Genomic DNA, 14922 nt, shown 5'->3' with positions numbered 1-14922 from the left:
GATACTGTACATACACATACACACACACACACACACACACACACACACACAACACACACACACAACACACACACAATCATGTGAAAACATAACATCCCATGGAACTTGTTTGTCCAAATATGTCAAAAAATAAAACGACAAACAATTGATCCTCTTTGAAACAGTGTTGAAAAGTTGATACACTAAAAAAACACCCTCGTTAACAGCCAGCTGGAGGGTGTGAATGGCACATGGCAAGCTAGGTAGTCCAGCATCACTCATAGCCTTGATCATGTTGTTGGCATTGTCCTACAACACAACGTGAACACAACTTTTCTGAATGCCCCACGTCTGAAGCATGTCATCAAACGCACCAGCTATGGCTTGGCCAGTATGCGAACCCCTAAACTGCGTTGCTTATAAAACGACTCTCTGGGGAGTAAAATCCTCATCAATCCACTGTGCTGTTAAACTTATAAGAGACATTGGGCTGACAGTACTAGTCCAAATATCAGTGGTGAAGCTGATGGCCGAAATGTCCTGCGACAGGTTCCTGATGTGCTTTTTCACCAAGTCATGCAGCTTTGTTAATGCCTGTATCTGTAATGTGGTGACCGCTGAGAATCTCACACTTCTGCTCAAGTACACCAAGAAGATGAAGAAATCCTGTATTATCTACAACTGACAACGGTTGGTCATCAAGAGCATGAACTGGGTAAGAGATTCTGTTATTTTTACTGCCCATGGGTTGTCTCTGGACATTTTCTCTCGCTTCTCCAACGTTTGCTGCAAAGTTGGTTGTTGCTGTTTCCCGCTGCTAGCATGAGCAAACTCTTTGCACTCGGTGTTATGTTTGTTCTTTAGATGTTTAATCAAAGTGCTTGTGTTAAATTAATTTTTTTTTTAACCCCTCCTCTTGACAGTTTAGCAGAGCATAGTTTGCAGTCTGCTCTACTTTTATCATCATCACTTATCTTAAAATATCTCTAAATTGCTGACATTGCTCCTCTTCCAACTACCTGCTCAACTGACGAGAGGTTAGGCTATGTCACGTTCTCGTAAAGTGTTATAGGTGCGGTTGTATCAGGGTAGTTTTACAAGTACGAGTACTTGAGCACAGTATCGGGCCGACACCCGAGTACTGGTATCGGTGCATCCCTACTAAGCACACTAGCAAATCCACAAATGAATGGTTCAAAAAGAAGAAATGGAGGGTTATGGACTGGCCTAGTCAAAGCCCGGATTGAATCCAACTGAAATGCTGTGGGGGGGATGTGAAATGGGCAGTATATACAAGAAAACCCTGAAACATCTTGCAACTGAAAGAATATTGCGTAGACGAGTGGTCAGAAATTACAGCAATTGGTGGACAATTATGCAAAATGCCTACAAGAAGTTATTTCTGTTAAAGGGGGCAATACCAGCCTTTGAGACCAAGGGTGTACTTACTTTTTCCACAGAATATCATCACATCAACAGTATTGATATTTCTGTTGAATAAATGATTGAAAAGGCTAATTTTCCTTGTGGTTCTGCTCAAATATATCAACTTCATTAATAGGCACTGTTTCAAAGATGATCAAATGTTTGCTTAACTCAAATATGTTGAGAAAGCCAACAACTTCCATTTGGTGTACTTATTTTTTCACATGAATGTAAAGTGGTGCTTCAAAGTTTATGAAACTTTTAAAACGTTCTAAATTTTTGCATAAATATGACCTAAAATAATCAGATTTTCACACATCCCAAAAGTAGACAAAGAGAACCCAATTAAACAAATGAGACAATAATATTACACTTGGTCATTTATTGACAAAAATGATCCAATATTACATATCTGTGAGTGTCAAAAGTATATGAACCTTTGCTTTCAGTATCTGATGTGACCATAACTGCAACTAAGGGTTTCTGGGAACTGTTGATCAGTCCTGTTCATTGGCTTGTTGGAATTTTAGCCAGTTCCTCCCTACAGAACAGGTTTGCACATATGAAGTGCTTGCTTCAGGTCCTTCCACAACATTTCTGTTGGATTAAGGTCAATACTTTGACCGGACCATTTCAAAACATTAAACATACTCTTCTTTAAACATTCTTTGGTAGAACAACTTATGTGCTTAGGTTCTTTGTCTTGCTGCATGACCCACTTTCTCCTGAGACTCAGTTCATGGACATATGTCCTGACATTTTCCTTTAGAATTCGCTGGTATAATTCAGAATTCATTGTTTAATCAACAATGGCAAGTCGTCCTGGACCAGATGCAGCAAAACCTGCCCAAACCATGATACTACTTACCATGTTCCACAGATGGGATAAGGTTCTTGTGCTGCAATGCAGTGTTTTCCTTTATCCAAACCTAAGGCTTCTAATTTAAAACCAAAAAGTTTTATTTTGGTCTCATCCATCCACAAAACATTAGCCCGGAGAAGAAGCAGAAGCCACACCTGAATCTATTGAAAGCCAAGATCAACTGATTAAACAGGTGGAATCAGGTGTGCCTCCTGCTTGGTTGGAATAAAAACCTGCACCCACACCAGCCCTTTCCGGATAAGATTGCCCACCCCTGCATTAGCTTTCTGGCTTGTCCACTTGATCGTTAGCAAACTGCAGATGGGCAGCAGTGTTCTTTTTGGAGTCGCTTTCTCCTGCCATTCAGACCATTGTTGTTCTCACTTTCTGAGGTACTCAGAAATCTCCTTTGTTAATACACTTCCACAAACATGTGTTTTTGAAACCAGACTTTAATAGATCCCTGTTCTGACACTTGATTGTAACCCCACTGATTGAAAACTAACTAATTTCACCTTCAAATTAACTGCTAATCCTAGAGGTTCACATACTTTTGCCACTCACATGTAATATTAGGTAATATTTTCCTCAATAAATAAATAGAGCACAAAGCCCGCTGTAAGGAAATCCCAGAAACAATTTGGCCCATGATATGAACCGACAGCTGCAGTCAGTCCATATTAAATAGCAGAAAATGAAAGTTCAAAGCTCAAAGACTGAGTGTTGGGTTTCTCCACATAATCCCCCATGGTTTTCCCCTCATAGTGCATCAGATTTGTGAGATGACACTTTGTTTTACTTCTCCAAAGTCAATAGCAAGAGAAATCCCTCCAACATAAACTTTTGATCACTCATCAAATATGGATATGCTGTGGCATAACAGATGTTTTGGCTGTTACAGAATATTTGCTTTGCCCCCTAATCTGATGTATGCCTCCATATGATGGACATAAAGCAGTCATAACAGTCATGACATATGATGTCCACATGCTATGATGCTTAGTCACTTTTTACTTGCAGGATTATCAAGAAAATCACTGTGACACATCCAGGTAACAAATAAAGCAACAGTGTTGTTTTCAGATGGGACTGATAGTAAAGTCAGACTTGCTAGATAGACTGACAGCATTTTAGTTGTAACTGTGAAAGTAACTCCAATATTATAATCCTCTCTTAACTGTACAGTGCAAAATATTACCTTCTGAATTCATATCATATTCACAACAGCATCCAAATTTCCATGGGACTGAGAGCCAAGCCCATGCATTGCTCCAGAGCAGCTGATGCCACACGGTCATCCACAAAGAGAAATTAGACAAATAAAACTTTATTATTTATATACTGTGACATATCTGGAAAACCTCTGAACTGATGTTATTTATAGAGCTCAAAGGGTTTTGTTATATTTTTCCAAAATTCATTTAATTTTTCTCAGGTTTTGCTTTTCCAGATTTTTTTCTCTGAGATTGAATCAATTATAGGCCACAAACATAGCATCACAGGGTGAATAATAAACAAAGCAGCATTAAGCTCATACTTGTACATATTCTCTGGTTTCCTTCCACCTCCCAAAAACATGTAGGAAGGTGGATTGGCTATAAGTGTGAATGAGCAAAGGCTACATTTACATTTATGTCATTTGGCAGACACCCTCATCCAGAGCGACTCACATATAACTCATTTATACGTACAACTGAGAAATTGAGGGTTAAGGGCCTCAAGTGTCGGTGCTAGGATTTGTAATACAATGAGTAAGTGTGCCCCGTGCCATGCACAGACCGCTTAATCGAAAACGAGATTCATTGACAACGATTTTTATTGATTTTAATGATTAGTTGTTCCTGCTCTAATTCACTGTGTGGCTTGCTGTAGAAATTCTACAATATACTCAGTATACATTCTACAATCCTTCTACATACAGTCATGGGGAAAAGAAAGTATAACCTCCTTCAATAACAATTGTGTGGTCCTCACCAACTTCTATTAAACAAAAAAAATTAAATAATAAAAAATAAAATGAAAAAACCCCACACATTTCAATATATATTATTTTTTCCCCTTTAAAATTAGTACTCCCTTCCTAGTACCACAATCATTAAGAGAGTAAATAGAAGTAATAAAGAAAATTACAGTGCCCTCGACTAATGTTGGCACCCTTGGTAAGTATGAGCATAGAAGGCTGTGAAAAATTGTCTTTATTGTTTAACCTTTTGAGATTTTATATATTAACAAAATTCACAAAAATGCTCTCATGGATATCAAACAATTGCAAATACAACACAGGTTTATCCAAAAGAAAATATATATATATATATATATATATATATATATATATATATATATATATATTATATATTATATATATATATATATATATATATATATATATATATATATATATATATATATATATATATATATATATATATATATAGTCAAAATGTGCTTTTTACTATTTTGTCTTGCTTTTCAAAGAAAAAAAATCAATTACAAAAACTACAATTTCAAAATATTTATTTAACACTGAACATTTTTTTTTCATTCCAGCAGGCATAGGCTACCAACAAGGCACAATATAACTTTTAATAAATAAATGAGTAAAATAAAAATATTTTTATGTGGTCATCTTTGAGCCCCCCTTGAATAGCCTATGTTAGGCCTATAACTGACTGCTGAAAGAATGTAACACTCTGTAGCCTACAACAAAGGAGTGCATTAAAAAGTGCATTGACAAGAGTGCAAAAAATGGTTCTATTCGTTTATATACGGCTGATTATATTGGGGATATATACACCGCTCGGGTCCCTGTACACCTTGCGGAGTATTATAGTAGATATAGTATAGTTAGATACGTTGTTAAATGTTATGTTCCTTTATAGATTTAGTTAGTTTAAACTATAGATTAGTTCATTTAGTTCACGCTGGTTTTTCTGCTCCCAGTCCATAGTACTAGTTCATGGTTCATGTTTTGTGTTTTGACCCTGTTTTCTGTGACCGTGACTTTGATTCCTGCTTTGCCCCTTTTATGCCTGTTTGCCGATCACCCAACCCATTGACTACGTTTTTTGGATTACGATTTGGATTTGTCTGCCTGCCCTTAAATAAACACATCTTTACCTGCTTCCGTACTCTATTCCCTTACATCTCGCGACGCGACCGAATACTCTGGAACAGAAACAAAACAAATGCAGGTGTCCACACTAAGCGCACTCCCTCATCTCTCCGAGCACGCTGCCGGAAGTGGAGGTCATGAAATTCGCGCGTCTCACCCTGGTTGCTAGGCTATTTGGTCGCGTCATCAAACACGTCATCGTTTGGTCAAATTTATTCGGCCTATTCACTTATTCAGCCGAACACCAAAAGAGCTTTTTTTGCCATTTTCGGCCGAATAATTTCGGTTGCCGAACGGTCACTGCATCCCTAATATACACACACACACACACACACACACACACTAATATATGTGTGTGCAACAATTATCGGCACTATGACTTCATATGAGAAACATATATTTCAATTATACTTTCATTGATATTTAAAATTTGTTTAGTACACCTGGGTAACTAGGAACTAGGGATGTCACAATACCAAAAATCTAATAGTCGGTACTGATACCACCAAAAGTTCACAATACTCGATGCCAAAGTCGATAGAAATAAAAGATTAGATAAAAATATAAGAAAAAAAATTAAATTATAAACTCTCCTGGAGGACATCCTCCTCTGGCTGATACTTGCAAAGACAGAGAGAGAGAGAGAGAGTTTGATAATTTAATTATCAAACACTGTCTGACAATGAGTGGAGGTGCACTCCTAAACGCGTGCGCACGCACGCATACACACACACACACACACACACCAGGCGCGCGCACACACTCTCAGACGCACGCGTGCATGCACACAGATCCACATGCGCACACACGCATACACACAGACGTGCACGTGCGCGCGCACACGCACACGCACACACACACACACACACACACACCCCTTATATTCTGAATGCAAGCATTAGTTTAAATTCAGTGATATGGTGGCAGGCCAAAACGATTTATTAAAAGCATGAACATTGAATAATTATTAGTGACATTAGGCTACATTTAGCGGACAGGACACGGGCTGAATGGCCATGCATGGTGGCCTATTCGGAGGTAGTTTATAACATTGCAATGTGTTAGCATCGTTAACAAATAACAGGCTATCGCTAACATTACATGGAGCATAATGTTAGCTGGTTTCACGGCAATGCCAGCTGCCTCAATCAAACATAATATAGGACCGTCAGCCCTAATTGAACACCATCAATTTACTAACCCAGCTGATATTAATTTGCAAAGATAGGAGGTATAATTATTACTTTTTCCCTGTGTCATTGCACTTTATTACACATAACTTCATTTATGGACTTGGATTCCTTTATATGTGTGGATTTTTTGAGTTAATACCAAAGTCTGGTGAAGATTTCATGTGAATAGCCTCATTGGAAATATATTAACTGAAAAAAAAAAATGTTGACATATTCAATACATATTTCCCCCACTGAATGTCTATATTGTCTCAACGAACTGTAAAGAGGATGGTTCAAGTGGCCAAAAAATCTCCAAGGATCACAGCTGGAGAACTGCAGAAGTTAGTTGTGTCTTGCAGTCAGAAAGTCTCCAAAACTACAACCCGAAATCACCACAAGTTGTTTGGAAATGTTTCAAGAAAAAAAGCCTGTACTCTCAATCAAAAAAAAAAAAAAAAAAAAAAAAAAACATCTTCAGTTTGCCAGACACTACTGGAACTTCAAATGGCATCGGGTTCTATGGTCAGATGAAACCAAAATAGAGCTTGATATCCATTTTGTGTGTTCCCTTCTGAGTCGGGTTCCTCTCAAGGTTTCTTCCTCTTAAAACATCTTAGGGAGTTTTTCCTTGCCACCATCGCCACTCAGTGGCTTGCTCAGTTGGGATAAATTCACTCCTTTAATATCTGTATACCATGTTGATATTTCTGTAAAGCTGCTTTGAGACAATGTCTATTGTAAAAAGCGCTATACAAATAAAATTGAATTGAATTGAGCTTTTTGCAATAAACACCAGAGGTGGTTTTGGCACACACAGAGAGGTAGCCAAATGGAAAAGTACCTCATGCCCACGCTTAAATATGGTGGAGACTCTTAATGTTTTGGGGCTGTTTTTCTGCAGGAGGACCTGGACATTTTGTTAGGATACATGGCATCATGGACTATCAAATATCAACAGATATTAAATGAAAACCTGAGTGCCTCTGCCAGAAAGCTTAATATGGGCCGTGGTTAGATCTTCCAGCAGGACAATGAGCCAAAACATACATCAAAACATACACTGACCACAAAATCAAGGTCCTGCCATGGCCATCCCAGTCTCCTGACTTGAAACCCATAGAAAATCTGAGGGGTGAATTGAACAGGAGAGTCCACCAGCATGGATCTCGAAATTTGAAGGATCTGGAGAGATTCTGTATGGAGGAATGGTCTCAGATCCCTTGCCATGTATTCTCAACCTCATCAGGCATTACAGGAGAAAACTCTGCTGTTATCTTGGCAAAGGGAGGTACAGATGTGACCTTTAAGAATGCGCTTTTTTTTCTTCCACGTGGTATCACGCGATTCGTCACGTGTGTGATCATGCAGTATACTGCAGGCACGGTTCCAAGAACTTAACTTAATTTGTTGTGCTTCACTCAACAACCACCAGGTGGCGCATGGAACAACATACCGTAGCTGAACACAGTACAATAAAAATGGAATGGAATGATTGGTGTGCCTAAAGGGTCCATACTGTATGAATGGCTATGTGAGTGTGCCCTGCAATGGACTGGCACCCTGTCCAGGGTGTACCTCGCCTTGTGCCCGATGCTCCCTGGGATAGGCTCCAGGTTCCCCCGTGACCCTGAAGAAGGAGTAAGCGGTAGAAGATAGATGTTTGTGATTTTTAGGTTATTCGTCATTTAATACAGCATCTGACCATCAAATCAAAACAGACTTGTGATTTAATGACAATGCTTATTTATTCAGAAAAAGAAGTAACTAAATACAAAAATGTAACTTTCAATTTTAACTGACAGTATGCTTTCAGTTGATGGACACCCCATTTATATTTTTGTTGAGCTGCAGAGATATTCAAGACAACCAGATTAACTTTTTTTAACTGTAGATAAAAAAAAATAAAAGGAATGCTTTGTAACATTATTTTACAATGACAAATCACTGCCTATTCAAAATGCAGTCTGACGTTTTCCATCTTCAGAACACTGAACGAATATTGTTCATTCTAGGGGAAAAAATATGTTACTCTATTGTTTGCAATTTTATAATAGGTCTTATGGAGCAACTGATAATTTCTTACTGACCTATTTCACTGTCCCACCAGTTACAATTGGTCACAATTGAAACTGTTACTGAAAGTACCACTAACTTTTTTTAAACTTTTTTTTTCTTAGAAAAGGAATGCCATTTGTTTAATTGGGCAATCCAGGGAGATTGCAAGCATATGCTTACTTGCTGTAGATTCAATAGCTTTGGATTCTTATGCAAATGTACTGTGCGATTAATAAGCAATCATTATCCTTAAGTAATCTTATCTTTTGCCTCATCAAATTGAAGGGGAGGACCCGAAGCATAAAATTTGAGTGTTAAGTGCTAGACCAATCCTAAGCGGCCATGCATTATTTTTTTTCTTTGCCTTTATCCTTTCGGCAGTGAGTGTCTCGCAGCTTGTAGCTATACATAGTATAATTTTGGGGTATAAAAAGAGTATCTAAGAAAGGCAGAGTCTCTCAGAAGCAAAAATGCGCAGCGGTTCAATCTTTGAGACATATTACTGCCATCAAATTAAAAATGACCTTATTTTTCCATTAAAAATGGTACATTTCCTCAGTTTAAACATTTGATGTTTTCTATGCTCTACTGTGAATAAAATATGGGTTTATGAAATTTGCATATCATTGCATTCTGTTTTTGTTTACATTTTACACATTTTGACAGTTGTTGCGTCATCCTCATTTTTTTTTTTTTTTAGCTGGAAACCCCCACAGATGCCTTTTCTTTCAGCAGAAGGACAGTTTGAAATTATGTCTCTGTGCCATGCATGGGGTTTATTCATGTAAAAAATCAGGTTGTTGGTGTTGCCATCCATATGGAGATCTGCAAATAGAGTCTCTGGAATTTGTGTCAAGATCTTTTTGAAACTTTCCATTAGGGCTTTTCATAATCAATTAGATGGCCGATTATCATAAATTTTTTCTCTCGATTGGTCGATTAATCGGATTGGGCTGGGCAAACTTTCAGTACGGTTTGTTTTGTTTATTTAAATGATAATGGCACACTTATATACCACTTTCATCCAAAGCGCTTTATACTGTGTCTCATTCAACCATTCACACACCAATGGTAGCTGCCATGCAAGGCGCTAACTTGCCATCGGGAGCAACTTGGGGTTCAGTGTCTTGCCCAAGGACACTTCGCATGTGGAGTCATGCGGGCCAGGAATCGAACCGCCAACCCTACGATTAGAGGACAACCCGCTCTACCAACTGAGCCACAGCTCCACTAACTGAGTGTTACAAATATAAACTTCAGATTAAAACTTAACACAACTGTTTGTCCAAAACAGTGAAGAACCCAATACACACACCAGAATATATATTATTAATTTAGGACTGTAGTTTAATTCGGTGCTTTTTTGCATCCATAATAATAATGTATATATATAGTATTTATGCATTATTTTTATGGATGCACAAAAAACACAGAATTAGACTACAGTCCTAAATGAATAATAAAAACTCACTTTCACTGCACCTTGTGTATCAGCGTGTTTACACAGCACATGATCAACAATGCAGCCTCGTTACAAACACATCACTTCCGTTATAATAAACGACAATAGTTACACTGCAAGCCCGCGAATACAGCATATAATGACAATAAATATGATTTAAAGTGCAGACCAACTAATCGATAATGAGATTCGTTGACAACGATTTTCATAATCGATTATTATTGATTTTATCGATTAGTTGTTACAGCTCTACTTTCCATGCAGTTTCATTTGAAATATCTTTCGAGTAGCTCATTGGAATGGCCTCCATTTTAGGTTTGTGTGGGCCTAGGGTTATGGGCCATTTGCACCTGTACTTGAAAAGACGTTTTCACACCATCCTATTCACACCAGGTCAACTGGTCAGGTACAGCTGAACCCTCATAGAGCAACTGTTCAGTGTGGATAAATATGTGGTGGAAAGTAAAAGCAATTATATTAATAATTACTTGAGTAATAGTAATAAAGTATAGGATGAGAAGACTACTCAAGCTACTAGTTACTTCAGATCTGATTAAAATAAAGGGAAAATCCTGAATTTCAGACTATATGGAGAACTCTCTCTCTGTCTCTCTGTCTGTCTGTCTGTGTGTGTGTGTGTGTGTGTGCGCGCGCGTGCGCTCTGACACGCTCATATCTATCCCTTCTCCAGGACGCTAAAAACGTGAGCGGTTGTTGTCAGACCACTGCAGCGCATAGCGAGACTCGCAACCTCATTTTATGTTATTTAAACTAATTATTAAAACTACATATATTCATTAATATTTAACAGTAATGGAGGAACGGCAGAGAATATAGTGAAGTAAAAGTACAATTCTGTGAATAAAAATGAACTTGAGTAAGAGTACAAGTATGGCCGGTTTATTATTAAAAGTATTTAAAAATAAAAAATAAAAAGTTACTGAAGTAAATGTAACCAAGTAAAATGTAGTGCATGAATATAAACCCACCTTGTGAATATACTCTTTCAGTAACTACACATTTGATAAATGTTGCCACATGTTTAAATTAATACATAAAATGTTTGAATATTTGGTACAATTTTGATCGATTCACACAGTACAGTACAATATAACTCAATTCAATCATGTGGAACCAATGTAGGAATTTTAATCAAGTAAATTCAGTGAGCTTTTTTTAGTGTGTGGACTTCTGTGTTCATTTTAAACCAGTTCTTAAATGACTTTTAATCAAGAAAAGAACAAAAGTTTCCATTGGCTATAAAGGAGAAGATGGAATTAATTCAGCGTTACCTTGAAGTTTTTACAGTTGAAGAAGAAGATAAAAAATTTTTTAAAAAATACTCATCAAAAACATTTGACTGAGATGGGACTCGAACCCCGGCTACTGGCATACTAAATCTGCATGTTACCACCCAAATACACATACCAAACATAAAATGTAATTACCTACTACGTGACTCAACCACGCTCACGCTAGTAATTAAAAACTTGTTTAAATAAGGTTCATCTTATGAGAAACACATTCCATTTTTTTCAGGCTCGACAACATTTAATGTCCACTGCTGCTTGTTGCAAAACGGTTCTGAGAGGTTCACAGATCCGTGGGCCAAGCACAAGCAGATCATGGGCTTCATTACGAGAAACAGCACGGTTTGGTTGGTAAAAAAATATATGTGTATACAGTATATGTCCAGGCAAAACTACTATATCTACTAGCAAGCCGTGTTTATTCAAATGAAACATGACTGCCCCCTACTGGTCTTGTATTTCCTGCACCCGCAGGAAACAACATTCACAGGGCAAGGGTGACAGGCTCACAATCCAGCATTCGAAGAAGACTTTAAGTACAGAAATGTATACCACAAGATGCAAACCACCCATGTGCTGTAAGAATCAGAAGGACAGATTTAAACTGGCAAAGAAATACAGAAATGAGCCACAAAAGGAACCAAGATTAACTGCTACCAAAGTGATGGAAAGGCCAAAGTGTGAAGAAAGAAAGGATTTGCACATGATCCAAAACACAGAATGTCAGTCAAGCATGGTATAGGCAGTGTCCTAGCTTGGGAGAAGCATGGCTGCTTCTGGATGGGCTCACTGATCTTTATTGATTATGTAACTCATGATGGTAGCAGCAGAATTCATTCATAAGTCTACAGATAAACAATATATCTTCCAATTTATAGAGAAATGCATCCCAATCTAATTGGGAGGAAATTAATCATGCAGCAAGACAATGATCCAAAACACACTGCCAACACAACAAAGGACTTCATCGGGGGGGAAAGTGGAAGGTTTTAGACTGGCCAAGTCAATCAAACATCCTTAACCCAGTTGAGCATGCAATTCACCTCCTGAATAGGAGGCTGAAGGGAGAAACCCCCCAAAACAAACAACAACTAAAAGAAGTTGCAGTTCAAACCTGGAAAAGAAACACAAAAGAAAAATACAACAGTTTGGTGATGTCAGTGGGTTTGAAGCAGTCATTGCAAACAAGGGATTTGCATCCAAATATTAAGCGTTATTTACTTTACGATGGTCTGTTCCTATAGTTTTGCTCACCTAAAAACTGTGTTGTCTGATACAAAAAGTATGTGCAAAGGCTGATATAGGTCTATGGGTGCATCCTAAACTGTATTAAAGTTTGGAAAAAGGAAATTACCGGTCACTCCTGCTGATTTATGATGGATGAGAACATGCTTCAGGTTAACATATATTCATTGTTATATTCATTGTACAGCCCTACACTAAAGACATTTTGAGAGGGTTTGAGGTCAAAAGATGAATAGGAGATGACGGATAAGAATTTCAGCTTTCATTTCCTGATATTTTTACATAGCTGTGTGAAATGACTTAAAACATGGCACCTTTGACTTGACTTAAAACCACCCAATTTTTAGGTGAGCAAAAGTATTGGAACAGGTATGTAGTCAACCTAAACTACACTTAACATTTGGTTGTATATTCCTTGCTTGCAACAACTTCATCAAGCTGGTGGCCCACTGACATCATGTTGCATTCTTATTTTGTGATGCTTTTCCAGGCTTGTACTGCAGCTTCCTTCAGTTTGAAGTTCCTTCAGATAAGATTGGATGCATTTCTCGGTAAATTAGCAGACAATGTTTCTATAGACTTCTGAATTCATTCCGCTTCTACCATCACGAGATACATAATCAAGTAACTGGCATGCAAGCCCAGGCCATGACACTATCGCCACCATACCTGACAGATGAGCGCATTTTAGATCATGAGCATATCCTTTCTTTCTCCACACTTTGGCTTTTCCATCACTTTGGTAGCGGTTAATCTTCGAGATCCGAAGAACTTCTGTGGCTCATCTCTGGATTTCTTTGTGAATTCCAATCTGGATTTCCAAATCTTACTTCTGTTGAGTGGTTTGCATCTTGTGCCAAAATAAAATCTAAATCTGCTTTACCGTGTCGGTTCGGTTGCATTATTAAGACCTTTGAAACACAAATTTAAGACAATTTAAAGCTAATTAAGTCCTTATTTTTACATCAAGGAATTTAAGACATTTTAAGACTCTTAAGGACCCACGGACACCCTGTGTAAGGAGCCGTTCATGTAACATTAATGGAAGGAGTATCCACTGTTAGCATTTTACAGATAAAGCTTTTCCTTTATGTTTTCTGACATGGTGGACAGTATCTCTCACATGACAAGCCCCACTTTTTTTTAACTTCAACAGTGAGTTAAAAAGAGAGGACAATTAAGGAACAGCTGTTTATAGCTGCTACAAGGCGATAACAGGGACTAACCTGAAAGCTGGTCAAAGCAGGGATCTTATCACATTCTTTCCGCATGTCTTCCCAGTAATGAAGGTGGAGAAGACTGGGAATTCCCTGAAGGATGACAAATGGGTCATATGTATTTGAAGAACTGGCGATGCTACAGGAAACGGTGAAAATATTTTTTTCTTTATTTCATACCTATATTATTGTTGTTGCAGTTACTATGTATTTTTTCAGCCTACTCATTTACATATTTTAAATGTTCCAAACTGTACATACAACTGTACCATTGTTCATCATAAAAATTAAAAAAACCTTGAACTCAGTTTAAGGCAGGTGTCATCCTTATTGATGACAGTAAATTCCACCAATACAGTATTGTGAAAGCATTTATTCAGGCTGTTAGAGCTGATGGCTGGTGATGACAGAGTGTGGAAATTATGGATGCTGGCATTGGTGCCCTTAAGTTACAGAGGTTAGTGACCCATCACCAGCTAAGCCAGCACCACTTAGACATCTCTTACAGTCTACCCCAATATGACAGAGAGTGAGTCAGCTATCCCTAAACAAAGAGAGCATTTATTCCGTCAGCGTAATTTTATTTCATATTGTCCAAAACCCCTATGATTTCACTCTGCAACTATGCCTTCTATTGGCCATTGCTTCTTCCACTGTGAAGAACTTCAGTGTTCCACTGACAGTGTTAAGACTGTGCAGAGCCATTTGACATTGTGGCTGCACAAATACTAGAGGTTTTGTCTTTGAATATACATGGAAAATATGTCAATGGAAGTGTGTGTGTAGCAAAGTCAGAGAAAGCAGAATTCCCCTAACTAGGGTGCAGTCCTGAACCTTACCCTCTCCTAATATATCAGCTCAGAGAGGAAGCACCATGGCAGCCATCCAATGAGCCAAACACTTCACAAAGATTCATAAATCACTTCTGTAATTCATAAAAGGCTCACAGTTACCATGCACTTATAAAAGTCAGCATGTTTCCTCTAGCCTCACCTTCAAATACACCCTCAAAATTCAGGTTTAAAATGGATCACTGTTCCTCAGTGTAACCGTACAGATCGGTCTGTCTGAAGTAGCATT

At 38.0% G+C, this 14922-nt stretch overlaps 1 protein-coding gene across 11 annotated transcripts in view; it reads right to left on the bottom strand.

Annotated features, from left to right (window-relative positions):
- The window catches only part of afap1l1a (actin filament associated protein 1-like 1a), a 50439-nt gene that overhangs the window by 30844 nt on the left and 4673 nt on the right, over window positions 1-14922 (bottom strand). The window contains exon 2 of one of the 11 annotated variants that reach the window (XM_017474902.3): window positions 13852-13935. The exons of 9 other annotated variants lie outside the window; for them this stretch is intronic. The gene's annotated coding sequence lies outside the window, so the exon portion shown is untranslated. Of the gene's footprint in view, window positions 1-2272; window positions 2501-13851; window positions 13936-14922 lie in introns of those variants that run through there. One more of the 11 variants, XM_017474904.2, reaches the window with a different exon arrangement.

The sequence above is a fragment of the Ictalurus punctatus genome, chromosome 8, assembly GCF_001660625.3.
Source record: "Ictalurus punctatus breed USDA103 chromosome 8, Coco_2.0, whole genome shotgun sequence".
Taxonomy (NCBI): domain Eukaryota; kingdom Metazoa; phylum Chordata; class Actinopteri; order Siluriformes; family Ictaluridae; genus Ictalurus; species Ictalurus punctatus.
The sequence above is the reverse complement of the archived record's forward strand: the minus strand, read 5'-3'. Positions and strand labels throughout refer to the sequence as shown.